The sequence below is a fragment of the Macaca fascicularis genome, chromosome 2 (assembly GCF_037993035.2).
Source record: "Macaca fascicularis isolate 582-1 chromosome 2, T2T-MFA8v1.1".
Classification (NCBI taxonomy): Eukaryota; Metazoa; Chordata; class Mammalia; order Primates; family Cercopithecidae; genus Macaca; species Macaca fascicularis.
This window is the reverse complement of record NC_088376.1, coordinates 106063252-106074533: the sequence shown is the minus strand read 5'-3', so window position 1 is coordinate 106074533 and position 11282 is coordinate 106063252. Positions and strand designations below refer to the sequence as shown.

Genomic DNA, 11282 nt, shown 5'->3' with positions numbered 1-11282 from the left:
AAAGAACCCTCTTGGGGGATTAGAAAATTTAATGTTTAAGTCACCGAGGATGAGAAATAAGCCAAGAAGAGCATTTTTGAAAAGGGACAGGTGGCCTGATTTTGTTCCTGCCTGAGAGCTGCTCACTCCATCCCAACACTCAGAGGGGAAGGTTTCTCCTTAGGTCGCTGGCTGGGTGCAGCCTGGAAGTTCTGAAAACACAGATGTCTCTGTATTGCTGTGGAAAGACCATGGAGGCTTCCTCTCAATTCCACAGCAAAGTCATTCCATGGGAGTTTGGAGCTGACTTCCTTAGAAGCACAGTTCCTGTGAAACAGGATAGAATCTTGGTTACCTCTTTCCTTTCTTTCCTGAACTACACCTCCACCGTCTTGCCTTTTGACCGCTAAGTCAGATCCTTCTGAAAAGCTCTTAATTTCTGTTTTTAAATATCTTTTCAACAAAAAACATACAAGTAAACACTTATTTGTTATAAAAAGTTTAGAAAATAGATAATTTCTAAAAGGAAAGAAAAATTGCCTGTTTTTCTATTTCCCGGGGTTCATTGTGGCTAATTTTTAATTTATTTTTCAGCACTATATGTACGTATTATATATATAAGCATGTGTGTATATAAAGCTTTTTTTTAAAAGGAAAAGTCGACCGGGCATGGTGGCTCATGCTTATAATCCTAGCACCTTAGGAGGCAGAGGCGGGAGGATTGCCTGAGCTCAGGAGTCCGAGACCAGCCTGGACAACATGGTGAAACCCCATCTCTATTAAAATACAAAAGAAATTAGCCGAGCGTGGTGGCCTGTGCCTGTAGTGCCAGCTAGTCAGGAGGCTGAGACAGGAGAATTGCTTGAACCCAGCAGGTGGAGGTTGCAGTGAGCCGAGATTGATCTACTGCGCTCCAGCCTGGGCGACAGAGTGAGACTTCATCTCTACAAAACAAAACAAAACAAAACAAAAAAGCTAAAGTCGAGTCTGGCTATTTTATAACTAATTTTGGCATCTTTCTATGTTAATAAATATATATTTGAAATATTGTTCTTAATGGCTGAAGATATTCCATTCCATCACCATTTTAAAAAAATCCCCTCTTATTGAGTGATAAGATTAATATACTGCTCTAGTTTTTAAATGATTTTTATAAACAAGATCTTATGGCACATTCTTGATTGTTTCCTTAGAATAAACTCCTAGAAGTAGAATACTGGGCAAATGCTTTGCAAGTTTTTAGGAGTTTTTGATATATGTGGTCAAATAACCTATAGGAAAGTTGTAATAATTTATACTCTTGTCTACGGTATCTGAGGGGATTCCCTACATTCTAGTTTATGGTGGACACTATATTTTTCTTTAAAGTTCTGGAAAGTCAATTATATGCTCTAATCTTTTGGAACAGAACCACAATTATAGATCTGTCCTGTACAGAAAACTTTTCTTCCACGACAATGCCATCTGAGAACTCAGAACCGAAGGCTACCAAAAAAGGAGCCAAATTAGAACCAAATTCAGACATATCCGTTTTCCAGTACATCCTTTCATTTCTGTCAGCCTCTGAACACACATCTGGCCAAACAACTGTCTGTAATTTGTGACCTAGGCTGGATTCAGTGCTGACCTAGATAGAGAATACGTTTTATTTCATTACCAGCTCTCTGAACCATCTGGTCCTGGCTAAACAGGTTACCCACACAGTTGGAACCTTCATCAGTCAACTAGCTTTCCTCTTGCCAGCTTGTTAATAAAAAAAAATTTCCTATCTTGCTCTTTATTTCAAAAAAGAAGGCATGATGACTTTTTTTTTTTTTTTTTTTGCCTGATAGCTAAGTACCTTATTTTTTTTAATCTTGACAATCCTACAGATTCTATCACAGCACCCGAAAGCTCTGAGAGGATGGAAAGAGAGAAGGGAGAAAGATCGAATTTCTGTGGTCACAAGGACTTGGACCTGAGGAGTTGCCTCTGCATGCTATCAAGCTTATTTAAATATTTGAAATATTTGTGGTTGAGGAGGAAATGCCAATTATCTTTAAAAATGAGATTCTGCTCTTGGCTACAAGTGTTTTTCCAAAATCCGAGGATTAAAGCAAACTGTTTTTCCAAGCTCATGAGCTATTTTTATCTGCAACAATATGGAGCACATACACCTGTTTGCACGCACATCAATGTGCCTGGACGCTTGTGTTCATCATCTTGAAGGCAGAGCTATGAGACAGTAAGATTTGTATCTTAACACTTACGTGGAAGTTTATTGCTATGGGATGAAGGACTATCTTCTTTTATAGTTACACATTTTCTCATATGCTGTTTTGGGATCTTAAAATCAGTCACAGGAAACAAATTAGACCTATTTTTGTTTTTATTTTATTTTTTAAAATTTCAGTAGCTCTTGGGATACAAGTGGGTTTTGTTTGCATGGATGGATTCTATGGTGGTGAATTCTGAGATTTTAATGCACCATCATTGGAACAATGTACATTGTACCCAGTATGTAGTCTTTTATCCCTTCCCCTGCAACCTCTCCCAACCCTGAATCTCCGAAGTTCATTGTATCACTCTGTATGTCTTTGCGTCCCCTTAGCTTAGCTCTCGTTTATAAGTGAGAACATATGGTATTTGATTTTTCATTCCTGAGTTACTTCACTTAGAATAATAGCCTCCAGCTCCATCCAAGTTGTTGCAAAAGACATTATTTCACTCCTTTTTTAGCTCAGTAGTATTCCATGGTGTGTATATACCACATTTTCTTTATCTGCTCATTGGTTGATGGGCACTTAGGTTGGTTCCATTTCTTTGCAATGTGAATTGTGCTGCTATACATATGCGTGTGCATGTGTCTTTTTTACATAATGACTTCTTTTATAACTTTAATTTTAATTTTATTTTAAGTTGCAGGATACATGTGTAGAATGTGCAGGTTTGTTACATAGGTAAACGTGTGCCATGGTGATTTGCTATAGCTATCCACCCATCACCTAAGTATTAAGTCCAGCATGCATTAGCTATTTTTCCTGATGCTCTCCGTTTCCCCACTGCCCTGCCAACAGGCCTCAGTGTGTGTTGTTCCCTTCCCTGTGTCCATATGTTCTGATTGTTCAGCTTCCACCTATGAGTTTGGTTTTCTGTTCCTGTGTTAGTTTGCTGAGGATAATGGCTTCTAGTTCCATCCATGTCCCTGCAAAAGACATGATCTCATTTTTTTGTCATGGCTGCCTAGTATTCCATGGTGTATATGTACCACATTTTATTTATCCCGTCTATCATGCTGGTGGGCATTTGGGTTGATTCCATATCTCTGCTATTGTGAATAGGGCTATAATGAACATACACATGCATATATCTTTATAATAGAATGATTTATATTCCTCTGGGTATATACCCAGTATCGAGATTGCTGGGTCCAGTGGTATTTCTGGTTCTAGGTCTTTGATGAATTATCACCCCATCTTCCACAATGGTTGAACTAATTTACATTCCCACCAACAGTATGAAAGCATTCCTGTCTCTCTGCAGCCTCGCCAGTATCTGTTGTTTCATAACTTTTTAATAATCACCATTCTGACTGGCGTGAGGTGGTATCTCATTATGGTTTTGATTTACATTTCTCTAATGATCAGTGATGTTGAACTTTTTTTCATATGTTTGTTGGTCACATAAATGTCTTTTGAGACGTGTCTGTTCATGTCTTTGCCCACTTTTTAATGGGGTTTTTTTTTTTCCTTATAAATTTGTTTTAGTTCCTTGTAGACTCTGGATATTAGACCTTTCTCAGATAGATAGGTTCCAAAAATTTTCTCTAGTTCTGTAGGTTGTCTATTCACTCTGATGATAGTTTCTTTTGCTGTGCAGAAGCTCTTTAGTTTAATTAGATCCCATTTGTCAACTTTTGCTTTTGTTGCAATTTGATGTTTTCATCATGAAATCTTTGCCTGTGACTATATCCTGAATGGTATTGCCAAGGTTTTCTTTGAGGGTTTTTATAGTTTTGGGTTATACATTTAAGTCTTTAATCCATCTTGAGTTAATTTTTGTGTAAAGTATAAGGAAGGGGTTTGGTTTCAATTTTCTGCATATGGCTAGCCAGTTCTCCCAGCATCTTTTATTAAATAAGGAATCCTTTCCCCATTGCTTGTTTTTCTCAGGTTTGTCGAAGATCAGATGGTTATAGATGTGTGCTCTTATTTCTGAGTTCTTTATTCTGTTCCATTGGTCTAGGTGTCTGTTTTTGTACCAGTACCATGCTGTTTTGGTTACTATAGCCTTGTAGTATAGTTTGAAGTCAGGTAGCGTGATGTCTCCAGCTTTGTTCTTTTTGCTTAGGATTGTCTTGGCTATATGGGCTCTTTTTTGGTTCCGTATGAATTTTTAAATATTTTTTTCTAATTTTGTGAAGGATGTCAATAGTAGTTTGATGAAAATAGTATTGAATCTATAAATTACTTTGGTCAGTGTGGCCATTTTCATGATATTAATTCTTTCTATCCATGAGCATGAAATGTTTCTCCATTGTTTGTGTCCTCTCTGATTTTCTTGAGCAATGGTTTGTATTTCTCCTTGAAGAGGTCCTTCACTTCCCTTGTTAGCTGTATTCCTAGGTATTTTATTCCGTTTGCAGCAATTGCGAATGAGAGTTCATTCATGATTTGGCTGCTTGTCTATTGTTGGTGTATAGGAATGCTTGTTATTTTTGCAGATTGATTTTGCATCCTGAGACTTTGCTGAAGTTGCTTATCAGCTTAAAAAGCTTTGGGGCTGAGATGATGAGGTTTTCTAGATAGAGGATCATGTCATCTGCAAACAAAGACAGTTTGACTTCCTCTGTTCCTATTTGAGTACGCTTTATTTCTTTCTCTTGCCTGATTGCCCTGGCCTGAACTTCCAATACTATGTTGAATAGGAGTGGTGAGAGAGGGCATCCTTGTCTTCCGCCGGTTTTCAAGGGGAATGCTTCCAGGTTTTGCCCATTCAGTATGATAATGGCTGTGGGTTTGTCATAAATGGCTCTCATTATTTTGAGGTATGTTCCTTCAATACTAGTTTATTGAGAGTTTTTAACATGAAGGGGTGTTGAATTTTACTGAAGGCCTTTTCTGTGTCTATTGAGATAATCATGTGGTTTTTGTCTTTAGTTTTGCTTATGTGATGAATTACGTTTATTGGTTTGTGTATGTTGAACCAGCCTCACATTCCAGGGATGAAGCCTACTTGATCATAGTGGATAGGCTTTCTGATGTGCTGCTGGATTTAGTTTGCCAGTATTTTACTGAGGATTTTTACATTGATGTTCTTCAGTGATATTGGCCTGAAGTTTTCTTTTTTTGTTATAGTTCTGCCAGGTTTTGGTATCAGGATCACGCTGGCCTCATCAAATGAGTTAGGGAGGAGTCCCTCCTTTTCAATTGTTTGGAATAGTTCATATAATGACTTCTTTTCCTTTGGGTAGATACCTAGCAGTGGGATTGCTGGATCAAATGGAAGATCTACTTTTAGTTGTTTAAGGAATCCCCATGCTATTTTCCATAGAAGTTGTACTAATTTATATTTCTACCAGCAGTGTAAAAGTATTCCCTTTTTACCACATTCATGCCAATATCTATTGTTTTTTGACTTTTTAATTATAGCCATTCCTGTAGAAGTGAGGTGGTATCTCTTTGTGGTTTAAATTTACATTTCCCTGATGATTAGTGATGTTAAACATTTTTTTATGTTTGTTGGCTGTTTGTATATCTTCTTTTGAGAAATGTCTATTCATTAGACCTATTTTTAGAACTCTCCGTTGTTAATTGTGTTGTGTTTTTATGGTCTCTATGCTTTTGCTCATGCATTTACTTAATCATACAAAAATCCTTATTGAGGGCCCAGTTTGAGCAAAGCCCTCTGTTGAGTTCTGTGGAAGGCATCAAGACAGAAGCCCTAGTCCAGCTCTTTCATCTACCAGTTGATGAAGGAGTCTTAGTTTATACACCTTTAAAACAAGACACTTGTGCTTACTATCCCACTGGGCATTAACTTCCCTACACTGTGAGCTCCTCATGGCAGTGCACCTTTTCATATACCTGCTGACCATTTGTCTGTCCTTTCTGGGAAAATGTCTGTTCAGGTCTTTTGCACATTTTAAAATCAGATTATTTGTGTTTTGTTGTTATTGAGTTGCATGAGTTCCTTATATATTTTGGGTATTAACCCCTTATGAGACATACTGTATATATGGTTTGCAAATATTTTCTCTGGATCCATAGCTTGCCTTTTCTTTGTGTTGATTGTTTCCTTTGCTGTGTAGAAGTGTATGTGGTGATGGCAAAATCCTGGATAGTCCCTAGTTAGCATCCAATGCCACAAATCAGAGACATGTGACTCACTCTGGAATGAGGATGATCAAAGCCTTCATGGAACTGTCCACCCCAGCTATGGATGCAAGCATAAGTAAGCCTGGCAGATGCTGAAGTCACACCAGAGGTGTCTGATTCAGCACCTCACACAATTTATAGTCATATGTTTGTTGATATTTTGAAATGTTTTATTATGAAAACTTTCAGATGTACATGATATAGACAGAAGAGTATAATGAAACCTCAGACACTCATCACCCCACTCGACAGTGATAATACTGCCTCCCATTACTCCCTGCCCTTGAATCCCAGACATTCTGCCATTCCATCCCTTACGTGTATCTAAGGTTTATAAGGACTTTTTAGAAATGTAACCACCGTGCCGTTATCCATCCTCACAAAGTTAATAATTATTCCTTAATATTAGATTAGTTCTTTCAAAGATATCTCTTTAGGGTTTTGTTTTTTTTTTAAATCAGAATCCAAACAAGGCTCATTCATTTCATTCAATTGTCATATGTTTAAGTCTCTTTTATTCTCTAATAGTTCCCAATCCTGACTACATCAAACTGAAAAGCTTCTGCACAGCAAAGGAAACAATCAACAAATGAAAAGACAACCTATGGAATTCAGAGAAAATATTTGCAAAATGTACATCTGATCAGGGATTTAATATCCAAAATATATAAGGGACTCATACAACTCTATAGCAAACAAAAACAAATAATCTGATTAAAAAATGGGCAAAGGAACTGAATAGACATGTTCCCAAAAAGGACATACAAGTGGTCAGCAGGTACATGAAAAGTTGCCCAACATCACAAATCATCAGGGAAATGCAAATTAAAACCACAGTGAGAGAACATCTCACACCGTTTAGGATGACTGTTATCAAAAAGACAAAAGATAAAAAGTGCTGGTGAAGTTGTAGAGAAAAGGGGACCCTTGGATACTGTTAGTGGGAATAGAAATTGAAACAGCCATTATGAAGAAACAGTAGGGCATGTTCCCAAAAAATTAAAAATGGAACTACCATATGATTCAGCAATCTCACTTCTGTGTATATATCCAAAGGAAATAAATTTAGCATGTTGAAGACATATCTACACTTCCATGTTCATGAAAGTATTATTCATAATAGCCAAGATATGGGATCAACTTAAGTGTTTGTTAACAGATGAATGCATAAAGAAAATGTAGTAAACATACACAATGGAATACTATTCAGCCGTAAAAGAAGAAAATCCTGCCATTTGTCCCAACATGATAAACCCAGAGGATGGTATGTTAAGTGAAATAAGCCAGATACACACAAAAATATTGCATGATCTCACTTTATTGTGGAATCTAAAAAAGTCAAATTCATAGAACCAAAGAAGAATGGTGGTTACCAGTGTTAAAATAGTTAAAATAGTCAGTTGGGAGGTCATTAGGCTAAGGAGGTAAGGCCTTGGGTCTTACCTGATCTTAACCAAACAGAAACTGCCAACAAATCTCTAATTAGGGATTTTCCACTGAAATAAGGCTACTGCTCCACTTTAACCAATCAAATATTTTCTTTGCCTTACCTTCGTGCTTATCCTATAAAAGTCTTCCTTTTGTGCCTCTGCAGGGGAGTCCCCAAACCACTCATGGTCTGGAGTTGCCTGATTAATGAAGCGCTGTCTGTTCAAATAAACTCTTTAAAATTTTAATGTGCCTAAGTTTACCTTTTAACACCACGGATAGGGAGTGCAGCAAAGGAAATGGAGAGATGAAAGGATGAATAAGTTCTGGAGACCTAATGTGCAGCAGGGTAGCTGCAGTTAATAATACTGTATTGTATATTGACATTTGTTAAGAGAGTAGAACTTTAAGTGTTCTCCACACACACACACACACACACACCCACACACAACTATGCAGAGTGATGGATATGTTAATTAGCTTGACTGTAGTAATCATTTTACTATATGTATATATCAAAACATCACATTGCACACCTTAAATATACACAATTTTTATTAAAAACAAAAACATTTCTCATTCCTTTTTGTTTCTTTTCCATGTTATTGATTTGCTGAAGAAACTTGGTCATTTATCTTGTTGAATGTCTCACAATCTAGATTGGGCTGATTGCTTATTTGCAGTGTTGCTTAATTTGTTCTTCAGTCCCCTATATTTCCTGTAAACTGGTAAGAGATCTAGAGGCTTTTTAAAATTCAGGATTAATTTTTCAAAGGCAAGAATATGTCATAGTTGGTGTTGTGTATTTCATGTTGCCTCACCTCAGTAGACACATAAGGCATGGTTATCTCACTAATAGTGATAGATGAGTAGGTTTAGATGGTGTCAGCCTCACTGCTTTGTTATGAAATTCCCCATCAACATTTCCTCTAAGGTTTTCAGCATCCACTAATAATTGTTTCCTAAATTAATTATTCCACTAAAGTCACAAATAGAATTATATCATTCCTTCTGCATTTAATAGTGGAAATTTTTCTGTAAAGAAATTTTCCCAGAAACAATGCAATTATCCAGAAATACAGTTATACAGACTAGAAAGTTAAAATAAATGTTTTTCTTTCTGCCTGTTTACCAGTTTTTGAAGTAATGAGCTGAAGCCCTAGCAACCTCTAGTGGAGAACCATGATCTTTTCCTTTCTTTTCTTTTTTTAAAGTATTATTTTGAACTCATGGATTTTTATATTGCTGTTTTAATCTACTGTTATATATTTTTTTGTTGTTGTTGTTGCTAAGAATTTCCAGTCTTCAGGAGTGGAAACTCTTCAGGTTGACCTCTGGGTATCTCTTACATAGTCTTCATATACATTTTTTTTCTGGCACAAGATGTCCCAGGCTCATCTTGTACATTTCCTACTCACCCTTGGAATCAGTCACCTCTCCAAGGAACTCTGCCTCTCATATTGATAAATGGTATTTAGAGACCACAATCTGGGCACTAGGGGTGCTTGTCATCATCAGACTTTTTCAGTGGATGACACTGCAAATAAATATTTTTTAGAGGGAAATAATATAATTTCATATGCTATTTCCAATTCAAATTTCAAATTACAGAGTTTCTACTTAACCTTATTTCAATATGTAGATCTACTAAAATTTATTCAACTGGTCCCCTATTGCGTGATTATTTGGTTAATGCCTGTCTCTTGCCAGACTCAATGTTCTCTATGATGTCTGCTTTTACTTCCTTTTGTGTCCCTTGTTCTTAGCACAATGCCTAGAACATAGTGGATGCCCAAACATGTGTGGGATAAATGGATGCTAGAATGTGTGAAGGTCACTTCTAGCCCTGGAATTCTAGCCTCCCTAGACCCAGCTATAACTCACTAAGTAAACTCACCTTCAAAATCACTGGAATTCCTAAACCTGAGAGTTTACCTCCACCCTCTAAGTAAGGAGAGACCCCCATGAGAGATTCCTGGCCATGTCCCAGGCAGAGGGAACTCAGGGGGCTGAGGCATGGAAAAGGCAGAAAAAAAGGAGAATGCTAGAGAGAGAGAGGCCATCAAATGGGAAATAGAGAAATTGATCACACCTGCCTCTGGCCCTCCATGTATGTTTTGCTCAGTTTAACCCAAGACTGTTTTCTTTCCCTTCAAGGAGTAGCTGTGCTACAGGCCTTCTAGGTGCTACAGGCTGCAACAGAGGGGGCCTATTGAGGTATTTTTCTGTGCCTTTTGTGGTGATTTTGATCTTTTGTGCACTCCCTTCTGACACTCACAAGGAAGACTTGTAGAGTGTCTAATTGTTTACGAGACCATGGACCCTGACAGTGATTTCAAGAGTCTGCAAATGATGTGCTTGAGGTTTTACCTTGATGAAGTGGCTGAGCTGGGACTTGAACAGATGCCCCTGGAATGCTGAGTGTCTTTCCCTCTGATTACCTCCTTCCCCACAAGATTCACTTCAGATAAACAAGAGGGGCTTGGGCACCACTTTCTTTATGCCCCAATGATTCTTCTTCCCAAGAACTTAGTTGAGACTGCCAGTTGCATTTGCCTTCGTTGTAGTCAGTGTCCTGTGGAAAAAGGTTGGCTGGTTATTCAGAGTGGAACAAAAATTTCTTAAAGCCTCCTTTTCCCAACTCTTGTTAATGAAGGCTTTTGTACTGCCCTGGGGTACCTCCTTGGTGCATATTTCTTGTTGATGTTATTATTGTTGTTTGTTTGTTTTCCTTTTTAATTTACAAACAATATTTTCTGCAATTCTAGGAGTGATATGTGCGAGAAGATCAGAAGATTGAGAAGATTAGAAAAATGGAGAAAAGCATAAAGAAGAAAAGAAAACTTGTCTGGTCTCCCACCACCCCGAGTTGTGGTGAGGACTTGGTGGGCTGCCTTCTGTATCCTTGCCCCCTGTGCCCTCCAGATCCATGCCCTGTGCTGCTGTGTGCCTGCAGCCTCATCAGCAGGCCCTGTACCCTCTTGTATGGCTGTGTTTGGCTACTTGGAAGGCCTGGCAGAAGGAATGAGAGCAAAGTCAGTGAAATTTTTCCCCTGCCCCCCTCCCTGCAAGGTCACCTTGTTGCAGATCGCTGCTTCTCTCAAGACTCAGGAGCCTAATGAGACACTGTCTCCTGCTGTGCTCTAGTTACTGTCCCTTACCTCCCTCCTTTAGGTGTAAGGATGGTAAGGCCATAGCAACTGCACTTTTGGTTGTGCCCCTACCCACCTGCACTTTTGTAAATATTCCCTCCCCAGGTCATCCTGTATTGAGCATGCCGTCTGTTTTCTATTGGGAATCTGATTGATTTATTTCCTTACTCACATTTCAAGGCCTTCCCCCTGAAGCTCCTATTGCCATGAGCTTTCCTGAGGTTTCCAAGCCATGCGTGGTATCTAGAATAAACGTGGGGGGCCGAGGAGAGAAGGCCCTTAATTTCCTGACTCTTCCCTGGTACCACCCCCAACATGATCATGCACAGAGCAAAGCCCACATCCATGTGTTGTGATGTGAGGGATT

At 38.3% G+C, this 11282-nt stretch overlaps 1 long non-coding RNA gene across 1 annotated transcript; it reads left to right on the top strand.

The window, feature by feature from the left end:
* The first annotated feature begins 2112 nt into the window (after positions 1–2112).
* On the top strand, positions 2113–11002 carry LOC102136288 (uncharacterized). The gene is made up of 3 exons (XR_274605.5): positions 2113–2203; positions 9921–9980; positions 10532–11002. It is a non-coding gene; the product is annotated as an uncharacterized lncRNA (long non-coding RNA).
* The last annotated feature ends 280 nt before the right edge of the window (positions 11003–11282 follow it).